This window comes from Acipenser ruthenus, chromosome 26 (genome assembly GCF_902713425.1).
Source record: "Acipenser ruthenus chromosome 26, fAciRut3.2 maternal haplotype, whole genome shotgun sequence".
In the NCBI taxonomy this organism is placed as follows: domain Eukaryota; kingdom Metazoa; phylum Chordata; class Actinopteri; order Acipenseriformes; family Acipenseridae; genus Acipenser; species Acipenser ruthenus.
In genome coordinates, this window is record NC_081214.1 from 11,942,017 (window position 1) to 11,962,405 (window position 20,389).

General features: G+C 41.5%; 1 long non-coding RNA gene across 1 annotated transcript in view; it reads left to right on the plus strand.

Annotated features, from left to right (window-relative positions):
• Nucleotides 1-20,389, plus strand: part of LOC131701740 (uncharacterized) — a 64,677-nt gene that overhangs the window by 35,954 nt on the left and 8,334 nt on the right. The gene's annotated exons all lie outside the window — the stretch shown is intronic.

Genomic DNA, 20,389 nt, shown 5'->3' on the forward strand with positions numbered 1-20,389 from the left:
AGCCTACATTAAGTGCTTAGATAAGTTATCTAATTCAATTCGAAAATGCTTTCTCATTATTATTGATTCGTACTGAAAAAATGCGTAAATTGAAAATAAAGTAAACTTTAGGAAATCTCATCTTGCAACGAACAGATTTTTAACAGGTTCCTACAATGTCGTGTATGGTGCACTCACATACAGTGGCTCTCAAAAGTATTCACCCCCTTGGACTTTTCCACATTTTATTGTGTTACAACATGGAATCAAAATGGATTTAATAAGGAGTTTTTGCCACTGATCAACACAAAATAGTCCATAATGTCAAAGTGAAAAATAAAATCTACAAATGGTTCTAAATTAATTAGGAATATAAAACAGAAAATAATTAATTGCATAAATATTCACCCCCTTTGCTATGACACACCTAAATAAGCTCTGGTGCAACCAATTGTCTTTAGAAGTCACATAATTAGTTGAAAGGAGTCCACTTGTGTGCAATTAAGGTGTTTCACATGATTTCAGGTTAAATACACCTGTCTCTGGGAGGTTCCACAGTTGGTTAGTACATTTCCTAACAAAAACTACATCATGAAGACGAAGGAACATTCAAAGCAAATCTGGAATAAGGTTCTTCAAAAGCACCAATCAGGGGTAGGATATAAGAACATTTCCAAGGCATTGAATATCCCCCGGAGCACAGTAAAGTCCATTATTAAGAAATGGAGAGAATATGGCACAACTGTGAATCTGTCTAGAACAGGCCGTCCTCAAAAACTGAGTATCTGGGCGAGAAGGGCACTAGTCAGGGATGCCACCAAGAGGCCTATGGCAACTCTAAAGGAGTTACAGTCTTCCATGGCTGAGCTGGGAGACACTGTGCATACGGCAACAATAGATGGGTGCTTCACAAAACTGGCCTTTATGGGAGAGTGGCAAAAAGAAAGCCATTGTTGAAAAAAACTCACATCAAATCTCGGCTAGAGTTTGCCAGAAGGCATGTGGGAGACTCTGAGACCAAGTGGAAGAAGATTCTATGGTCTGATGAGACCAAAATAGAGTTTTTTGGCCTCAACGCTAAGCGCTATGTTTGGCGCAAGCCTAACACCGCACATCATCCTGAGTACACCATCCCTACCGTGAAGCATGGTGGTGGCAGCATCATGCTATGGGGATGCTTCTCTGCGTCAGAGCCTGGAAAGCTTGTGAAGATAGAGGGCAAAATGGATGCAGCAAAGTACAGAGAAATCCTGGAGGAAAACCTGCTGAAGTCTGCAAGAGACCTGGGACTTGGGAGAAGATTCATCTTTCAGCAGGACAATGACCCCAAACATACAGCCAAAGCCACACTGAAGTGGCTTAAAAATAAAAAAGGTCAATGTCCTGGAGTGGCCCAGTCAAAGCCCGGACCTCAATCCAATTGAGAATGTGTGGAAAGAGTTGAAAATTGCTGTTCACCAAAGGTCCCCATCCAACTTGACGGAGCTTGAGCAATTTTGCAAAGAAGAATGGGCTAAAATTGCAGTGTCCAGATGTGCAAAGCTGGTAGAGACTTATCCAAATAGAGGCTGCCAAAGGTGCCTCTACCAAATATTGACTCAAGGGGGTGAATACTTATGCAATCAATTATTTTCTATTTTGTATTTGTAATTAATTTAGAACAATTTGTAGATTTTATTTTTCACTTTGACATTATGGACTTTTTTTGTGTTGATCAGTGTCAAAAACCCCTAGTTAAATCCATTTTGATTCCATGTTGTTAGACAATAAAATGTGGAAAAGTCCAAGGGGGATGAATACTTTTGAGAGCCACTGTATTTCAAACTTTGCACATGATTCATAACAAATTAGCTTTATATACAGTACTGGGCTTGTTTGTATCTCAATATCTCATAGGGAACTCAAAGCAACCCACAAACACATATGCGTGAGTCTCAATGGGGCTGATGGACCATCCTGTAGTGAATGAACTATCCAAGGAGTGCAGAAAATATAAACTGTGTTCACAGCGCTGGGAGAATATATATTTTTCCCTCCATAATGAATTAAAAAGTGCAATGCCAATCACATTGAATATAAAAGCTTTTTTCAAGTCTGCAAAACATAAACGTGCCTAATTTTAGTTTGAAGCTGGAAAATGAATACTAGCTTTACTGTCACCATGCACAGGCATGAAAATACTGTAAAGTGACTACATCTGTATTTGCCACCTTCTTCTTTTAAATTTTCTGTGCAAACTCCATGTCCGAACAGGTATTTAGGAAAATTAAAACCATGCTCAGTTCTTCTCAGTGCTGTGAAAGAGCGGGCTGGAAATGTCCTCTCAGCGCTCCGTTCCCCCCTCCATATAATTGGCTCGCTCTGCTCCGCTCACACTCTGTCCCCAACGCAGGGCCGGATTAACCAATATGCCACAACACGTGCCATCATACCAATGTTAATATTATATTATGGAAAATTGTACAACAGTGCACAGCAGTCTAACAATAAAATATCTGTAACTTTTTTACTTGACCGCAACAAGCATTCAATAACACCTTGTTGCCGACAGCATTTTGCTGTCGTTCAGGTTTATGATTAGAAGGTTGACATTCAAAACCGATGAAAACTTTATGCTAATGAGGTATTCATTAACCTTTATCTCAATGTGTTTAAAAATTTCCTTCAGGAACGAATGTCCTTGGAGCTTAACAAAAGATGTCACTTTGAGTAGCATCGGTCGTTAAATAAGCGGCTATGGTCCAAATCTGATCATGTGCTCCTGTTTTCCCCTTACGGCAGCCGTTAACCCTTTATGAATAGACCCATATAAGTAGACTGAAATGACCTTTGCTCAATAATTTATATTCATAGCTCCCCTTCTGAACACAGCTGCTTCCTATGTCTTGAGATGTATGGGTGGAAATATATCGAGTATTTAATTAATCTGCATTGATGTTCTCAAGCAAGAGAATGGTCTTATAATAAAGACATGGTGGGTTTCTGGAGCAATATACCAAGCATGGTCTTGAGGGGGTTGACCATGGGACACTTTGACCAATTCAGGGTTGATCATGTTAATAGCTAATGGTTGAACGATGAAAATAAGATGGCTTAAAAGTGATTCACACTGTCTCTGTGGAGGGCTGCAGGTCTGAAGTGGGCTGGGGTAATGACACCAGCAGGGAATACGGTGATGAGAAACCCAATGCACACAGGATTCATTCTGTCATGTTGTGCATGAATTCATTGCACTTCTAGGACCATATTTTCGATGCATTTATTCCAGTCTTTAATTAACTCCTATTTTGTGAACAAGGTAAAAACATTAGAAAAGTGGATCTGTTGTGCAGAAAATAAAGAGTGGACTCCAACGCAGGTTAGTTAATGAGAGATTGTGGCAAAGTGGTAAATTGGTAGCAGGTGTATATCAGGTGCACTACGGATGCAGTAATTCCAAGAACAAACAGACAACAAAGTACGGGTGAAATTATGGTTTTAATGATTATAACTCCAATGGTCTGATGACCAGCCAGAAAACAATAATGAGCTGTCAATACACAGCAATGTGTATTGCACAGTAATGAAAAAGGGTTGCAGTCCCCAATAAACACGGTATAAAACACACACAATTAGACACACACACGGTCACAGGTCCAAAGTGAGTGCTCTCAGTGCTTGTGGTGAAGTACAATATATTACGTGCTATTGATGAAAAACAAGTGCTGCGGTGATCTGGCTTTGTGCTGGCCCCTGGCGACAGCTCCAGATTTGTGTTTAGCCGTCTAGTGCTATTTAACGAAACAAACACAGACAGTTACTAAACAGAAAATACCAACAAAACACTCACAAACTCTTTTTTCTTTATTTTATTTTGGGGATATCTCCCAGTCCTTCCAGTCTCCTCTTATCTCTGAAACCCAAGCGAAGGAAAAGATTTACAATTCTCCGGCCCCTTTATGCGATTATACATGACCCCTTGGTAAACTATTGCAGCTGACTCTATTGCCTGCAGCTGCTACCTCGTTTACCTTCCAGGTCAATACGTTCCTGCACCGGAGTCTTGCCTTTTTCCAGGCTGACTGACTTCCCGACCCAGGGAATGAACTGTCAGGCTAACCTGTCCAAAGCCTTTCCCTTTCGCTACTTAATGCCCTCACAGGTCGGGAGATTTACAACCAGAACTCATTATATTTCCGTCACAGAGATGCACTTCAAAATACAGTTGTTTATACTACACTGTACTTGCAGAATAGCTACATTATCTAATACAGGTATTATTATTATGAATTTCTTAGCAGACGCCCTTATCCAGGGCGACTTACAATTGTTACAAGACATCACATTATTTTTACATACAATTACCCATTGTTTACTGTGTCCCATGCAGTTTTCTCACAAGCTCTTCAGTTAAATGGCCAAGAGCTTGTGAGAAAACAGCATGGGACACAGTAAACACAGATCTCTGCTTTGCATTGGAAAGATTAAGTGGAACAGTTGAAAAGAAGCTGGATAAATTTGGGGACATCATCTACGCATATGGAAGTGAGAGGTTTGGAGTTGAAAAAAGGAAGGAAAAAGTACAAACTATTCCTGGAAAGTCTAGACGGCAGCAGGAGATTGAATGCTTAGTGAGAGAAAGGAGACAGCTGAGGAAGCAATGGAGAAGAGCAGAACAAAGTCAGAAGGAGGGACTCAATCTCTTACAAAGGGTCATAAAAGATAAGCTTGCAACATTGCGCAGAGCTGAGCGCCTACGGAAATGCTACAAAAAGAAGGAGTGTGCGAGACCTAACTTTTATAAAGATCCATTCAAATTTGTAAAGAAGTTATTCACCAGTGAGAAGAATGGCACACTAAAAGCATCTAAGGTTGAGCTGGAGAGATATTTGGAGGAAACACATACAAATTCAAAAAGGCATGAGCCTATGTCAATTCCGTCAGACATCCCACCTATCAATCCACCAGAATACCAAATGGAGGACTGTGCACCTAAGTGGAAAGAAGTAGAGCAAGCTGTGAAAAAAGCAAGGGCTTCATCATCTCCAGGGCCTAATGGAGTTCCGTACAGAGTGTACAAGAGTGCTTCAGGAGTTCTACGAATTCTGTGGAAATTGATGAAAGTGGCATGGGAAAAACAGGTTGTACCAAGAGCATGGCACCGAGCAGGTGGAGTCTTTATACCTAAAGAAAAAAATTCTACAAGCATCAGTCAGTTTCGTCCATTTTCCCTATTAAACGTAGAAGGCAAGATTTTCTTCAGCATTATTGCTCAGAGGTGGTCAACTTACCTATTAAAGAACTGCTTCATTGACACCTCAATACAAAAAGCAGGCATTCCAGGTTTCCCAGGATGCTTAGAACACATCAATTTGATCTGGCAACAAATTCAATCAGCTAAAAAGGAGAGTAAGGAGCTCCATGTGACATTCCTGGATTTGGCTAATGCATATGGTTCAGTGCCACATGAACTTCTTTGGGCAGCATTTGATTTTTTCAGTGTACCGATGACAATAACAAATTTAGTGAAAGCCTACTTTGGAGATTTGCAATTTAGTTTTTCAACTTCAGAATTCAGCACTACATGGCAATGCCTAGAGGTTGGAATAATGGCAGGATGCACCATTTCTCCACTGGCTTTTACCATGGCAATGGAAGTAATCATTAGGGCATCAAAATGGGTAGTAGGAGGAGAGCGCTTGGCTTCTGGAATGCAACTACCACCAATTCGAGCATACATGGATGACATGACAACCATGACTACAACAGTAGCCTGCACTAATTGGTTATTGGGCAAATTAACCAATAACACTGAATGGGCACGAATGCAATTCTAGCCCACTAAATCAAGGAGCATCTCTATAATTAAAGGCAAAGTAGTAGATAAAACATTCTTCATTAATGGTGAGGCAACACCAACAGTATCTGAGAAGCCAGTGAAGAGTCTTGGGAGATGGTACGACGGGGATCTAAAGGACACAGTTCGTGTGGGAGAAGTTAGACAACAAGCAGTGGAAGGGTTGAAGAGCATAGACAGCTGCGCTCTACCAGGCAAACTAAAACTCTGGTGCTTTCAGTTTGGTCTACTGCCGAGGTTGCTGTGGCCACTTACTGTGTACGAAGTTTCTTTGACAACAGTAGAGAAGCTGGAAGCTTTAATCAGTTCATACATCAGGAAATGGTTGGGAGTTCCATGCTGTCTCAGCAGAGTGGGACTTTATGGTAAAGGAATACTGCAGCTACCAGTCTCCACTCTAACCGAGGAGTTTAAGTGCACCAAGGTCAGACTGGAAATGACATTAGTAGAGTCACGAGACAAATGCATAAGGGAGGCAGCACCTGTGTTGAAAACTGGAAGAAAGTGGGCGGCAAAGAAAGCTGTGGAAGATGCTCTTTGAATTAGTGATATCATGGGGCACGTTCAGCATGGAAGAGGGGGTCTTGGTCTCAGTTCAGCTCCTCCTACATGGCACAAGGCATCCCCAGCTCAAAGGAGGAAGCTGGTAGTCAACAAGGTGCAAAAGCAGGAGGAGAGGATGAGGTGTATAAAGGCCATTTCCCAGGCCAAGCAGGGAGAATGGATGAGATGGGAGAGTGTGGAACAACGCAAGATTGGCTGGCAAGACCTATGGTCAGTGGAACAGAGCAGGATCAGTTTCCTCATCAGGTCAACATATGATGTTCTCCCATCACCACAGAACCTAGACCTGGGTAGGAGAGAATCTCTCATGTCCTTTGTGTTCATCACCTGCAACATTAAGGCACATTTCGACAGGATGTAAGGTGGCTCTTAGCCAAGGACGGTTTACTTAACACCATGACCAGGTGCTGCGATGTTTGGCCTTAGCATTGGAAGACAAGCGTAACATGACCAATAAGTTGCCACCAGTTCCATCAAAACATTACACACAAAAGACAACATTCCTCCATCCAGGAGAGCAACCACCAAGAAAAGGTGTTGAAACCAATCCTCGCCCAGGACAACTGGAAGCTGCTAGAGACTGGAAAATGCTGGCAGATGTTGGTCAACGGCTTATTTTTCCTCCTGAGATTGTCACCTCTAACCTTCGACCAGATGTTGTCTTGTGGTCTGGATCAGCACGCCTTGTTCACCTGGTAGAGTTAACAGTGCCATGGGAGGATGCTGTAGGCGTATGAGAGGAAGAAACTGCGGTATGCTCAACTAGCCACTGAAGCGGAACAGCGAGGATGGAGAGTCCGGGTTTACCCAGTGGAGGTGGGTTGTCGAGGATTTGTGGCACACTCTATAACCCGGTTTCTCAGAGACGTCGGATTCAGTGGCCAAGAGTTGCGTCGCACAGTGAAGAACTTATCTGAGGAGTAGCAGAGAGGAGCAGCAACTGGCTGTGGTTGAGACGGAAAGATTCTGGCTGGGGATCTCAAGCACAATAGAAAGAAAGAAACGCTGATGTACAGGTAAGAAAGCTGGGCTGAGTTGAGTGGGGGACGGAGGGGGGTGATGCTGGGACGCCAGAATCACCGTCGAGCCCTCTTGAGGTGTCGTGGGCTAGTCGACGAAACACTGAGGATGGAAGCTGCCCACTTGAAGACCCCAGAGATGTACCCTACTTAGCTCAATCCAGACGGTTGTCATGCTGATGCGCTGGGGAGGCCGCACTGTGGTTGATCCCCGGAGCCAGCATCGCAGACGTTGTTATTTATTTCTTAGCAGACGTTGCGTTGTGTGTGCTGATGCGCCAGGGAAGCAAAATAAGCTGATCCCTGGAGACAGCATTACACTTCAGCCATTAACACCAGACAGAAGGATATCTACATCATCATATGGAAGGAAACGTAAATGTATGGAGACACATATGGATCACATTAGTTTACTGTAAAGCTACGTCTTAGTTGGTGCTTATCTTCGCGAGAGCCGAGTTCAAATCAGCATGAAGTTTTAACATCTACTCTCGTGTAATGGCAATCTTATACAGTTGGGTTTTTACTGGAGCAATCTAGATAAAGTACCTTGCTGAAGGGTACAGCAGCAGCGTCCCCCACCTGGGATTGAACCCACAAACCTCCGGTCAAGAGTCCATAGCCCTAACCACTACTCCACACTGCTGCCCATATCTAGGTACTTAGAACAACATTATGTGAAATAACTTACTAAATACATGCTGTTAACATTGAGTTCCACCCTCACACTCACAAAACTGTGTGCTAATGTAGTGCTGTAAATATTAGTAAAGGCTATCTTCAGTGCAACTACAAGTAGTTAATGTACCTGCATTTGGAGGTGCATTTAAATAAGCATATCTGGTTTCCTGGGTTTTTAGTTTCACTGCCATTATGAAGCCCTGTTGGTTCAATCGCAGATGCAGTGGTATTGCTCTCTGGGTTTATGACATATCTTTGAGTGCAGGAAGGCTTTATTGAGCTATCCCCATTTCCCAGACGAGTTGCGATCTGTTTCCAGTCATTAGTTTTGAAGTGCTTATAGTCTATAAAAAAAAAACACAATTAGGAATGTGTCCTTCACATCCCCAAATAACCTTTTGATTTGGCTAGTAATGCGAGTCAGCAGGATATTTGTCAAATTTCTTTTTTAGTCTGGCACAGCTAAAGATTAGTGGATTATAGAGTTACAGCTGTAAAAGCTAGTGGGTGGGTGTTTTGGTGGATGAGAAGGAAAGGGATTTTAAAGTAAAACTTGGAAACATAAGTGCATTGGTGAAATGCACTTAAATTATACTTAGGTCTGCACACAGTCTGGATTGAGTGATGTGGGTGAATGAGTTCATTCCAGTTAGTATGAGGAGAACTAACCCAAAAGGGTCCGCCTAATGGGAAAAATCCCACTGGTGACCTGGCCCTTTAAATCCTTTTACTCCGGCACTGTGAGAGACAGCCCTGCAGCATTGGAAAGAGCAGTAAGAGCTTGAAAGTGAGGTCATATTCATGTATTTCCAGTACTGGACCATGTTACTAGATAGTCGTCACCGCGAGTGTTTTGCAATGTTGCTGCTGCACTGTAAAACAGACCTACCTTGTTGCAGTAAACAAACATTTTCACACAAAGTCTTTACAAAATAAGAGAAACGGCGACATCGAAGACACAAGGACCTATTTTTCAATATATATATTTGTTTTTCTTGTTTGTGGATCAGATGCACGAGACAAGAGCTGTTAGGGTTAGGTTGCCATAGCTGGCCATTCAAGCCACAGCGAATAGCTCCACCTGGCACCACATGATCAGGGTCCCTGGGGAATAATTTGAATGCATTTTTTTTTCTTTTACACTTTTTCCAATTCTTTTTGGTTGCTTTTGGTCCCTTTTGTATATATGGCCATAATTCCTTTATTTATTATCCAATTTGTTCAAAATTCATTGTCAGATTTGTGCTGGTCATGCTAAAATAAGTTTTACCAACAATAAATAATTTTTCTTTTCTAAAAAGCTTCTCTTTTTCTGTGGTTTTCGTTATCTGTACTAAACAGGGGGAGTCTCAGACTGTTTAACTTCTTTTTAGATTGGAAGCCTAGTCTGTGCACATTCATTTCATGTATGACATGTTCCTGTAACCTTTATAGTTGAAGAGTTATAGGCACAAATCTAACAACAGTAAGAAAGAAACAGGTGAAAATAGCTTGGACCCTAACCAGCAGTTTATGGAGACTATAACTACAGTTTAATACTGTATTCTCATGTAAATATCTCTTCCGAAACTGCAGTTTAATACTGTATTCACATGTAAATATCTCTTCCTAAACTGCAGTTTGATACTGTACTCACAGTAAGTAATAATGCTGTGATGCCATCTGGTCATAGCCCACAAGAGCAAAGCTAGAAGAGTTAATAGAAAAAAAGAGAATACTTTATTAAAAACAAGGCAACAGGGAACAGAACAGTAAAAAAAAAGAAAGAAAAACTTAAAATCTGGAAGTAATGATGTGGAATTGTTGAGTAATGACCTGGTAATGTGAGTAATGCAATAAACAGATTTCAATAAATTCTGTTGTTCTGATTCCAAGCTGTTTAGACTTAGAAACACAGCTGCCGGTTATTTCGCCCACTTAAAAAGTCTTGGAAACCCCCACGACTCCAGCAGTATCTACACACAAGAAACCCCCACTACTCCAGCAGTATCTACACACAAGAAACCCCCACTACTCCAGCAGTATCTACACACACAAGCAACCCCCACTACTTCAGCAGTATCTACACTGACCCCAAGTGAGAAATTTATGCTCTTAAGCAGCTGTGCCGGGACATGATTGCTAATCATTCAATCTGGCTCCGTCACAGTCTGCATGTGAAGTAACTGTGACTTCCCCATGCTCACATACCAATCATACAATTTAAATCACCCGTGCTACATAACCCACATTATACAAAATAACCCAAAATACACCCAGGGGCAAGGGTTACCCCGTCACATATATCCCCTCTTGTGTGCAGTACACATGGCCTCAAAGGTCACCTCCCTCCCTAAAATCCCCCAATCTCGCCTGTAGTTCGGGGCCAGGAATGGAGGCATCAATGGGCCCACGGGCGACAATGTTGTCAGTGGCAATGCTGTCAGTGGAAATGCTGACAGCACACAGGCGGGCTCCTCCAGCCGGGGCAATTCTGGCAGTGGAAATATTGACAGCGCACAGGCGGGCTCCTCCAGCCGGGGCAATCCTGGCAGTGGAAATGCTGCCCATGGCAATGCTGATAAACAGTGATAATGCTATCCTCAGTGTGGGACGCTCCGGCAGTGGTGACAGCGCTGCGTACTCCGGTAGTGATAATGGCGCTGACAGTGGTAATGGGACACTCCAGCAGTGCAAGTACTGTGGGTGTTTATATATATATATATATATATATATATATATATATATATATATATATATATATATTGTGATGACTTGCCCCCACTCAGGTTCGTTGCCCCTTTACAAATTGACTGAAATTGGGGGTTCAGCGCTTCCGCGCACTTTTAATAATACAAACAGAAATACAAAACCAAAAAAAACACCTAGCTCTTTACGAGCACTAACTTAACTCTCAGGAACACCCTGACTATCAAATGGGACGGCTAAGCCGTTTCCCCACAACACAAAACACAGGATTGACACGGCACTTACTTCAGGATTACTGCTCGGAGACAGAGCACACCATCTGCCTCCTTCTACTCAGCAGCAATGAGCAGACTAGCTGCCTCTCTTAAATACCCTGCACCTGGTCCTAATTTAACAATAATTACCAGGTGCAGGGGATAATTAACAATAAACCATTTAACAAACAAATGTGCATTCTCACATGTTTCATGCAGGGAGGATTAACCCCCTCCCTGCTGTGTTACAATATATATATATATATATATATATATATATATATATATATATATATATATATATATATATATATTAAAACACATGAGACAGAATAAATGTTCTAATATAACTATGTCAAATACAGCATTTTTCCATGTTTCTTACCTTTCTTACAAGTTTCTCTGAAGCAGGCTGTGATGTCTTTTCTCGCCGCGCTGCCAAAGCTTTCTCCACCCTTTAGACACTAAATGCCCCTCTCAGTGACATCACACGAAAAAAGGAAGTGAACATCATTCAGTACAGAGTGAGCCTCCCCGAGTGCAGCTCGTGCTGCGGCCCGAACCTCCTCTCCAGCCAGAGACCCTCTACCAGTTTCATGCCCAATGTTCAAAGACTTTATCATCTACTTACTCAACCACCAATTTCAGAGACACACATTCAGCATCCAACCTAATGACTAATTAGGTTTCCCAAAGCACAGAGCATCCTATAATATGGGGTAGCAATTGTTATCAGATTCTGTACTCAATCATACTTTCGGTCACGTATCCTACTGAAGATTCTACTATAGAATGTGTTACTTTTGCCTTACTCAATGTTCCAACTCAGCTGACAACATTATGATTCTGCTATTTTATTTCATTTTCCAGCTGTCTTGACTTCTCTGCCCTCACCTCCCACAAACTGACGATAAGGCACAGAGGAGTGAATGCAAACACACATATAAATTGCGAAACAAAAGAAAGTTTCAAAATGGTTTGAAGATTATGGCACCCTAATCTTTTCAATACAGAACTTAGTGAGACCTTATTTGTTTGTTTGTTGGTAAATGGTATGCAGTATTATTCATCATCAACAACATGGCTAGGTAACCCATTACATAACTCTATAGAGAATGTCTCCTTTCCTCGTTCCTAAATCTGTATCCACCTAATTGCCAACTGTGTCCTCCAGTCCTGGATGCTTTCAGTGCAACTCGGAGGGCACCCAGGTTCAGAAGCACTGGGATCTGAGACCTAGCTAGACAAAGTTTTGAGGAACCAGATGAGCATTCATAGGCCAAATAGCCTCCTCTTGTTGGTAAATGCCCAGTCCAGTGGTTAACACAGAGGTAACACAAGGAGGAGGAAGCTCAGAAGCATCATGAAACCTGCAGCTCACTGCTGGTTTTAAAATGCATGTTGTGCATGAGTCCTACGCTGGCAGCACCATGCCTGAGTGAGTGAGTCATGTGCGATTGGATGCGTTGCCAGCACATCAGAGGCCACTTCTCACTCATTAGGGACTGGGAGCCTCTCCTCGGTATCTGGAGGTGTCAATTCATGTATTTTAGGAAATGTTCCTGACGCATGAGTTCCATAGTGAGCAGGCACCAGTTACTATCATTTCATATTTAATTTTATTACCCTGGTTCACAAACTTGAAACAGAGCTAGTATTATGCTCATACAATCCTTCAGGATTTAATTGTAAACAGAACTGTTCTGCTTTTCTTTTAACTAAATAAGATATTCAATAAATATTTACAGTTGACCCTGTACAGGCTGGGAAATGAACACAAGTGATATGCAAATGAATATCAGATCATATATAAATATACCCCAGAAGATATTGGAAGACCTCCTGAAGTATACTTATTAGGAGAGGGATCTAAATACTGCCACTGTTTAGATAAAGAGATCCCAAGATTATGAAGATCAAACATCCAGAAGTGCATGTTATTCCCCCTGTGAAGATATGAAATAAATGATGGTGGTTCATACACTGTTTTAATGATTTAAATGATGGCAGTGTTTAGATCGATTGATTACGATCCCATTATGTTGTGTGTATGCATGCATGCTTTTTAAAAACAAGGTCCAGCATTATCAAATGAGTAGGATGAATGGGCAAATAACACACAAGAGTGAATGCAAAGGAACTGGAGGCATCATCTTATAATGAGAATCTAGCCAAACGAATCCCACTGCATTGCATATATCCTAATCTGAGTTATTTAATAGGATATTAGCTTTAAATGGCTCTATTATGATGCACAGGCAATAAAATCAGAAGCATAAAACAGGAGCTGCTGAGTGCATTGAGTGTGTGGGAGGGTATCTGCAAAGCCTGCAGAATCCAGATAATATCAGAAACCAAATATCTAGGTATTCTGGTTATCCAAAGTCAAAGAACTGCTTGCATTGCCTTTAGAGAAGGCAGGGTGGATGAAGTATGCTAATCTTCACAGAGACTGTTGCTGTGTGAGCATCAATTACATTTCAGATGACAAAGCAAGTAATTAACTGTGTCTCTGTCTTAAATTGCCTTGTATGGGGATCCACTGTGTTATGTGAAAACAATCATCATACTTAATGCTGGTGATAAACAGAAGGCAGCATGCATCTCTAATAAGCTTGGTATACAGTACAGTTCCACCAATCAGGAAGCTCCATTGCAGGGCACTACCTCAAGGTATATGACCACAGAACATTCAGATATGCGTGGCTTTAAAAAAGCACAACGGAAGGAAAGCAAAGCATCGAAAATCTAATTCAATCTAGAGATTTCAAATGTTCAACGCTCATTTAGTACTGCCAGTGGATGGCTGATTAATATCAAACCTAAAATAATAGTACTTACATTGTTCTCAGAAGACTGGTCTCATAATAGCTCTAACTAAAGGATACATCAAGGGCGCTGTGAGACCATTTCTTTCTTTGTATAAGAACTCTCTCCATTCATCCACTAGGGCAAAGGGCTACCATTCATCAAGGTGGTAGTCCCAGAATCCTGTTTTTTTTAAAGCACTGAATATGGCCATCGGTCACAACAGATTATACACAATCTGACAGTCCAGAGTTCCACCTGTGTTGACTGGCTTCATGGAAAAGGACACATTCTCATTGTAATGAAGGACCTTGGGAATGAATTTCCTGTGATATTTAAATTGCCCTGTAAGTGTCTGTCTGTCACACAGAATGACCCATTAAAGCAGGCAAGGACACCCTAGAGAGGGATTGCAATTCACAGGCAAAGCTTGCAGGCAGTGATCATTGTGACATACATGCATGGGTATAGCAAAAGAAAATAATCACGGCTGTTTAACTCAAAGTATTTACTGAAGAAATATTGTTTAGCCGAGAAGGTGTTTGAGAGGAGCTGCTCTGTAATGATCTGTTCTGTTACAAATAGAGCTGTAGGACACCAGAGCTAAATATGCCTCCTGCAAGATACATTCAAATACACTGAAGAGCAAGACAATGCAAGTAGGCCACTCTGTCACCTAGTTCTCTAAGGAAATGTACCTCTCTGAATAAATCACCAATTAGATCTACCCTGAGTGTTGGAACAGCCCCTCCTCTAGAGAGACAGTGACATTCTCACTACTTCTCTCAGTTATCTGTGTCGTGTCCGCTTGTGTTCTGCACTGACAACGATGCCACTTACAAGATTAAACAGCTTCTAAACCATGTATTACTGTGGTTCAGCAAACTTAGAATTATATGTTATTAAAGTGGATGAAGAATTATATCAGACCGTCATTGATGCAGCTGATTGGCGCCTAGGAGCCAATCAGACACAATCATCCTGAGGGGTCCTGAGTGTACTCCAACACTGAGGCTTAATCATTTTCTGTATAAAAGGTCTCAGTTTTGCCTTATGACATTTTTCTGGAATCTGGAACATCAGAAAATGGACAAACAAGGGCTACATGTTTACATATGCTGTACAACATTGTCACGCGCGTGCGCATGCACGTGAGAAAATGAAGACACTCTAAGAAAGTCTGGGTCAAGGATTCTCCTGGCAAGCCTAAAACCAGGTAAAGAATGTACAGAGAAAAGGATCCTCAGCCAATATGAGTGCAACTGAGCATCACAATGCATTCAAGTTCTATACATACGCACTGAAAAATCAACAGGCATCGCACACTTTATGAATCCTTCATCAGTCCTTCTTTGGTTTCGCACTGTTGTCCCCACTCCACACACAGAGTTCATGTGAAAATGTCTGGCCATGCCTGGGGAGAATTTAATATGTATACAATATGGGCCATCTTTTCAGTCTTTAATTAACTCCTATTGTTTGAATGAAGTAAAATGTCTGTTCATTTTACAAAACTAGAATCAAAACACTAAGTAATATAATCCGCTCTCAGGGGGATAATTTCTCATTTTGTAACATTTACATGATTTTTGTTCTCCTGTAAAAAAAATAGGAGTGAATTAAAGACTGGTAACACTTTGAAAACAGGGCCCTGTGTACCTTAAAGCAAGCATGGCCAGTGCCTGAAGTCTAAGTTTTCAGGATCATGAAATGTCCTCAGTAGAGGTCAGTGTGAAAGCACTATAGCAAGACTTTCTAAATCACATAGCAATACAAATTGTGTTGCCTTCAGAAAGCATACCACAGTGCTCCCTGTTCTCAACAGAGACATTGGCATAACTATAAATCTGAGCATGATAACAGGGTTTATTTCCATACAGGGTGTAAACAAGGTAAGTACTGACAGATTTATATGTCAGATAATATAAATGGCCTCCCCTCAGCAGTGTGTTCTACAATGATAACCACACAGTTAACCAGCTCAGCTACCTGAACACTGTTTGCTTACCCTTTAAAGCGTTGCCATATATTTTGAGTGCCTGGCTCATAGCTTTCTTGCAGTGTGATTGTAGCAGGGCTGGAGCCATGCACATCAGGAGGGGGCTTCTGTAATTGTTTATTGTAAATCCTAGTGTTGTGATTGTATGTGTACATCTGTGTGGAGCAGCCTGGAATGAGCAGTTGTGTGTTTACTAGCTGCAAGCTCCTAATCAACAGGTATGGGTGGTGTAGCGAGCACCAGGAATAAAAGGGTCCTGATTATACAGATCAAGGCTGCTCTAAAGCCATCGGGGTCAGAGCGCTGCTGCTGCCGAAGCATCGGCCCCTCTGTGCTGCTGAACGACTGGGTTCAGGAAACAAAGCAACCACCTCTAGCAGTGATCGTGTGTATATTCCGAGGTCAGGAGGGGGTCGGGGGTTTGTCCCGGGAGAAGGAAGCTGCAGTGACCCAACGATCATGTGTATATTCCGAGGTCGAGAGGGGGTCGGGGGTTTGTCCCGGGAGAAGGAAGCTGCAGTGACCCGACGATCATGTGTATATTCCGAGGTCGAGAGGGGGTCGGGGGTTTGTCCCGGGAGAAGGAAGCTGCAGTGACCCGACGATCATGTGTATATTCCGAGGTCGAGAGGGGGTCGGGGGTTTGTCCCGGGAGAAGGAAGCTGCAGTGACCCAACGATCATGTGTATATTCCGAGGTCGAGAGGGGGTCGGGGGTTTGTCCCGGGAGAAGGAAGCTGCAGTGAACCAACGATCATGTGTATATTCCGAGGTTGGTGTTGGGTGAACTTCCCGAGGGACAGGGAGTTCGTTTCGGGATAGTAGATCCCACCCAGTATAGCAGACAGGTGTGGAAGCGGTACCTCCATTTGTTATCAGAGTAGCGCGAGCCGTCTTCACAGCACCTTTTGTTTGATCATTTTTGTACAGGATTTATTTTGCCTTTTGTACGCCGGGCTGTATGTCCGATGTGAGCTACCTTTGCTAGTAGCGTCATGTGGGGTTCCTGTATGTATGTAAATAAACCTGCTTACATGCAATCCAGTCTCTGTCTCCTGTCAATCACGCAGCGATCACGCATTCACGTCATCAAGTCATCAGTCATTCCTTCAGCCACATGTAGAGAGTCCCCTGTTACAGTGATTAACACTCTTAACACAGCTGCCAATGTTGTATTTGTAGCATGCAACCCCTGATACTATACGCAGGCTGATACTGTTTGACTTACAGTTACATAGAATCTTCATACAGTAGCCTTCTACTAGTGCTGGTCTCAGTCACTGAATCAAACCGAGTTCTCAAAGACAGGCCCAGGTATCTCTATTGTGTTTAAATGATGTACAGTAACCCCATCCTTTTTTCATGGTTCAACCATGAACTGCTCACACGGTCAACCCTTTGCCCTTAATTAGCATGGTTAACCAGTGGAATTGAAGCTGAAGATAGGAGAGGTGGGGATTGAAATGGATGGGGTAGTAAGTTATTGACGAAAGAAATGAGAATCAAAATATTGAAAATATCATGAGAAAAAAGCACTGAGATATCAATGGTATCTGGGGTTTCTGCAAAAGTTGTGTTTTATAACAGAAAAACAAGCAATTCTCTCTGATCTTAAATACACAGTGCTACGTTATAGTGTGGTTATAAATTCTCATAAAATCACAGGGCATTGACTGGCTGGTCATAAAAGCTTTATTATATCCTCAACTGATCACGTAGGAAGTGCTTTTCAAACATTTTTTCCTTGAATATCAAAGTTATTTTCCATTCCATGTTTTCATAACTGGCTTATTTAAGACAGTAGTTCAGACAGATATAGCCCCTTTGACACGATATTTCAATAGAATTTTTTGAAATTTGAAAACAGTTATGCATTATAAAATAGATAACATAGATAGGAAACTTAACATGACACAATTATACATGCAGTGACTGAAGTGGATACAATAAAATAAATAAATAAACCATAATTATATATAAAAAACAGGACAAACTGTGCGTACAAAGGGCAGAATTTTCCAAAATTACAACAGAATGAGATTGATGTGCAGGTGATGGGTTCAGTTTGTTTAAGGGTAGAGGGAGACATCACTGTCATATAAGCGAAGATTAAATATCATCTATAAGCCGGCTGATGTGCAGTATTTTATATTACTAACTGGATAGTCTTGCTGAAGTTTCACATTCCATTTTGTAATGATTCGTAGCAGAAAGGATCGTAAAGACAAATATGTTTGTGACATACTAGAACACATGACCTACATCCATTGCACACATGTGTAAGAAACTACATCCACTGCACACATGTGTAAGAGACTACATCCACTGCATCCACATGTAAGAAACTACATCCATTGCACACACGTGTAAGAAACTACATCCACTGCACACACATGTAAAAAGCTATGTCCACTGCATGCACATGTAAGAAGGTCAGTAGTTATATCGACAATAACGGACAGCTGACCTCCATATACCCCCAGATTATTGCCAGTTTCATCACAATAGGAAAAAAAATGTTTCCTTAGATACATGTTAAAATGTAAGTGTGCCACCAAATGGATGTGCAGGCAATGTGCATCCCCAGCAGAGTGAAGCAGCATGTTTAAATAAGGGGATTAGAAGCAAAGGAAGCAGCTGGGTACACATATGTGCATGACTTATATGATATGTTTTAAAGTTATATGCTGATATTCCTCATAAAGAATAACTGAGACATGCTACACGAAAGACAGCACCACAGCTAGATTGTATTCAAGGTGATACATTCCTGGCATTATCCTTCGGGTAATATTAAGTACCTTGTTTACAATTTAGCATTTGACGCATATATATGTCTCTCCTTATACAAAGTTAACAAATCAAATAAATCGAGCAAAGTAATGGCTAGTTTTCCAGTGTCTCTCATTTAGTTGTTCAAGTGAAGTACCGCTTGCTGTTCCTTAAATTAAAATAAAGTCGTTCAATACCAGAATGATACATCATAATCAATCTGAATTCATGGAATTTAGCAATCTGTACACTGTACTGCTGGTTCAAGCAGAAATGTCTATTAGCAGAAGGGTTGCAAACAGCAGGAGGAAGACCACTCTAGCACAGTGCAGTGCCAGCACACACTGGTGATATATCAGAGATTTGGAATTTATATTTTACTCTGCTGAGGCCAGAATGTGGTTTTTAACATTACTATATACAGTAGTACCCCATCGTGGGGATGCAATGTAATGCACTAATGCAGGCTAATAGAGTGTGATGGGTGTATTGGGATTCTGAGGGTGATTAAAAGGTGTATTGGGATTCTATGGGTGATTACATTGTGTATTGGGATTCTGAGGGTGATTACATTGTGTATTGGGATTCTGTGGGTGATTACAGTGTGTATGGGGATTCTGAGGGGTTACAGTGTGTATTGGGATTATGAGGGTGATTACAGTGTGTATTGGGATTGTGAGGGTGATTACAGTGTGTATTGGGATTCTGAGGGTGATTACAGTGTGTATTGGGATTCTGAGGGTGATTACATTGTGTATTGGGATTCTGAGGGTGATTACAGTGTGTATTGGGATTCTGAGGGGTTACAGTGTGTATTGGGATTATGAGGGTGATTACAGTGTGTATTGGGATTGTGAGGGTGATTACAGTGTGTATTGGGATTCTGAGGGTGATTACAGTGTGTATTGGGATTGTGAGGGTGATTACAGTGTGTATTGGGATTCTGAGGGTGATTACAGTGTGTATTGGGATTGTGAGGGTGATTACAGTGTGTATTGGGATTCTGAAGGTGATTACAGTGTGTATTGGGATTCTCAGGGATTACAGTGTGTATTGGGATTCTGAGGGTGATTACAGTGTGTATTGGGATTCTGAGGGATTACAGTGTGATGGGTTGTGACCAGGCTGGCTGGTGGTGATGTCAGACCCAGAAGAGATGGACACATAGACAGCACTGGGGTAATGAATGAATACACTGTTGCTCTGGTTTATTATAAATAAAAAGATTTAACAAAACAAAACACTTCACAAAACAAAAGGTGCAATGACCAAAATAAACAGACAAACAAAACACTACAACAAACAAATATTGTGCTGGTAGTTCCAGCACGAGTAGCAATTGTTTAATTGTAGTTATTATTTACCTCCTCTCTCTCTTACTCCCGTTGTCCACTCCTGAACACTCAACCCCGACTGAGTGATTCGTGCATCTATATATATACAGCTGTGCCGGGATTCAATTACTAATTAACACTAGAAGACCCAGAGATATACTCATACCTAGAAGCCCCGCAGCAGTCTTTCTGATCTTTCTATTCAAAACACTGTAAATAGTATAATGAAAGGTGAAACAGTCGGCTGTAATTAGTTTTTTTTTTTTTTATTGAGTGCGTCACATAAACATCTGAATAACCGAAGCTAATTATATATTATATATATGTAATATTATATATACACTGAGTGTACAAAACATTAGGAACACCTTCCTAATATTGAGTTACACCCCCTTTTGCCCTCAGAACAGCCTCAATTTGTCGGGTCATGGACTCTACAAGGTGTCGAAAGTGTTC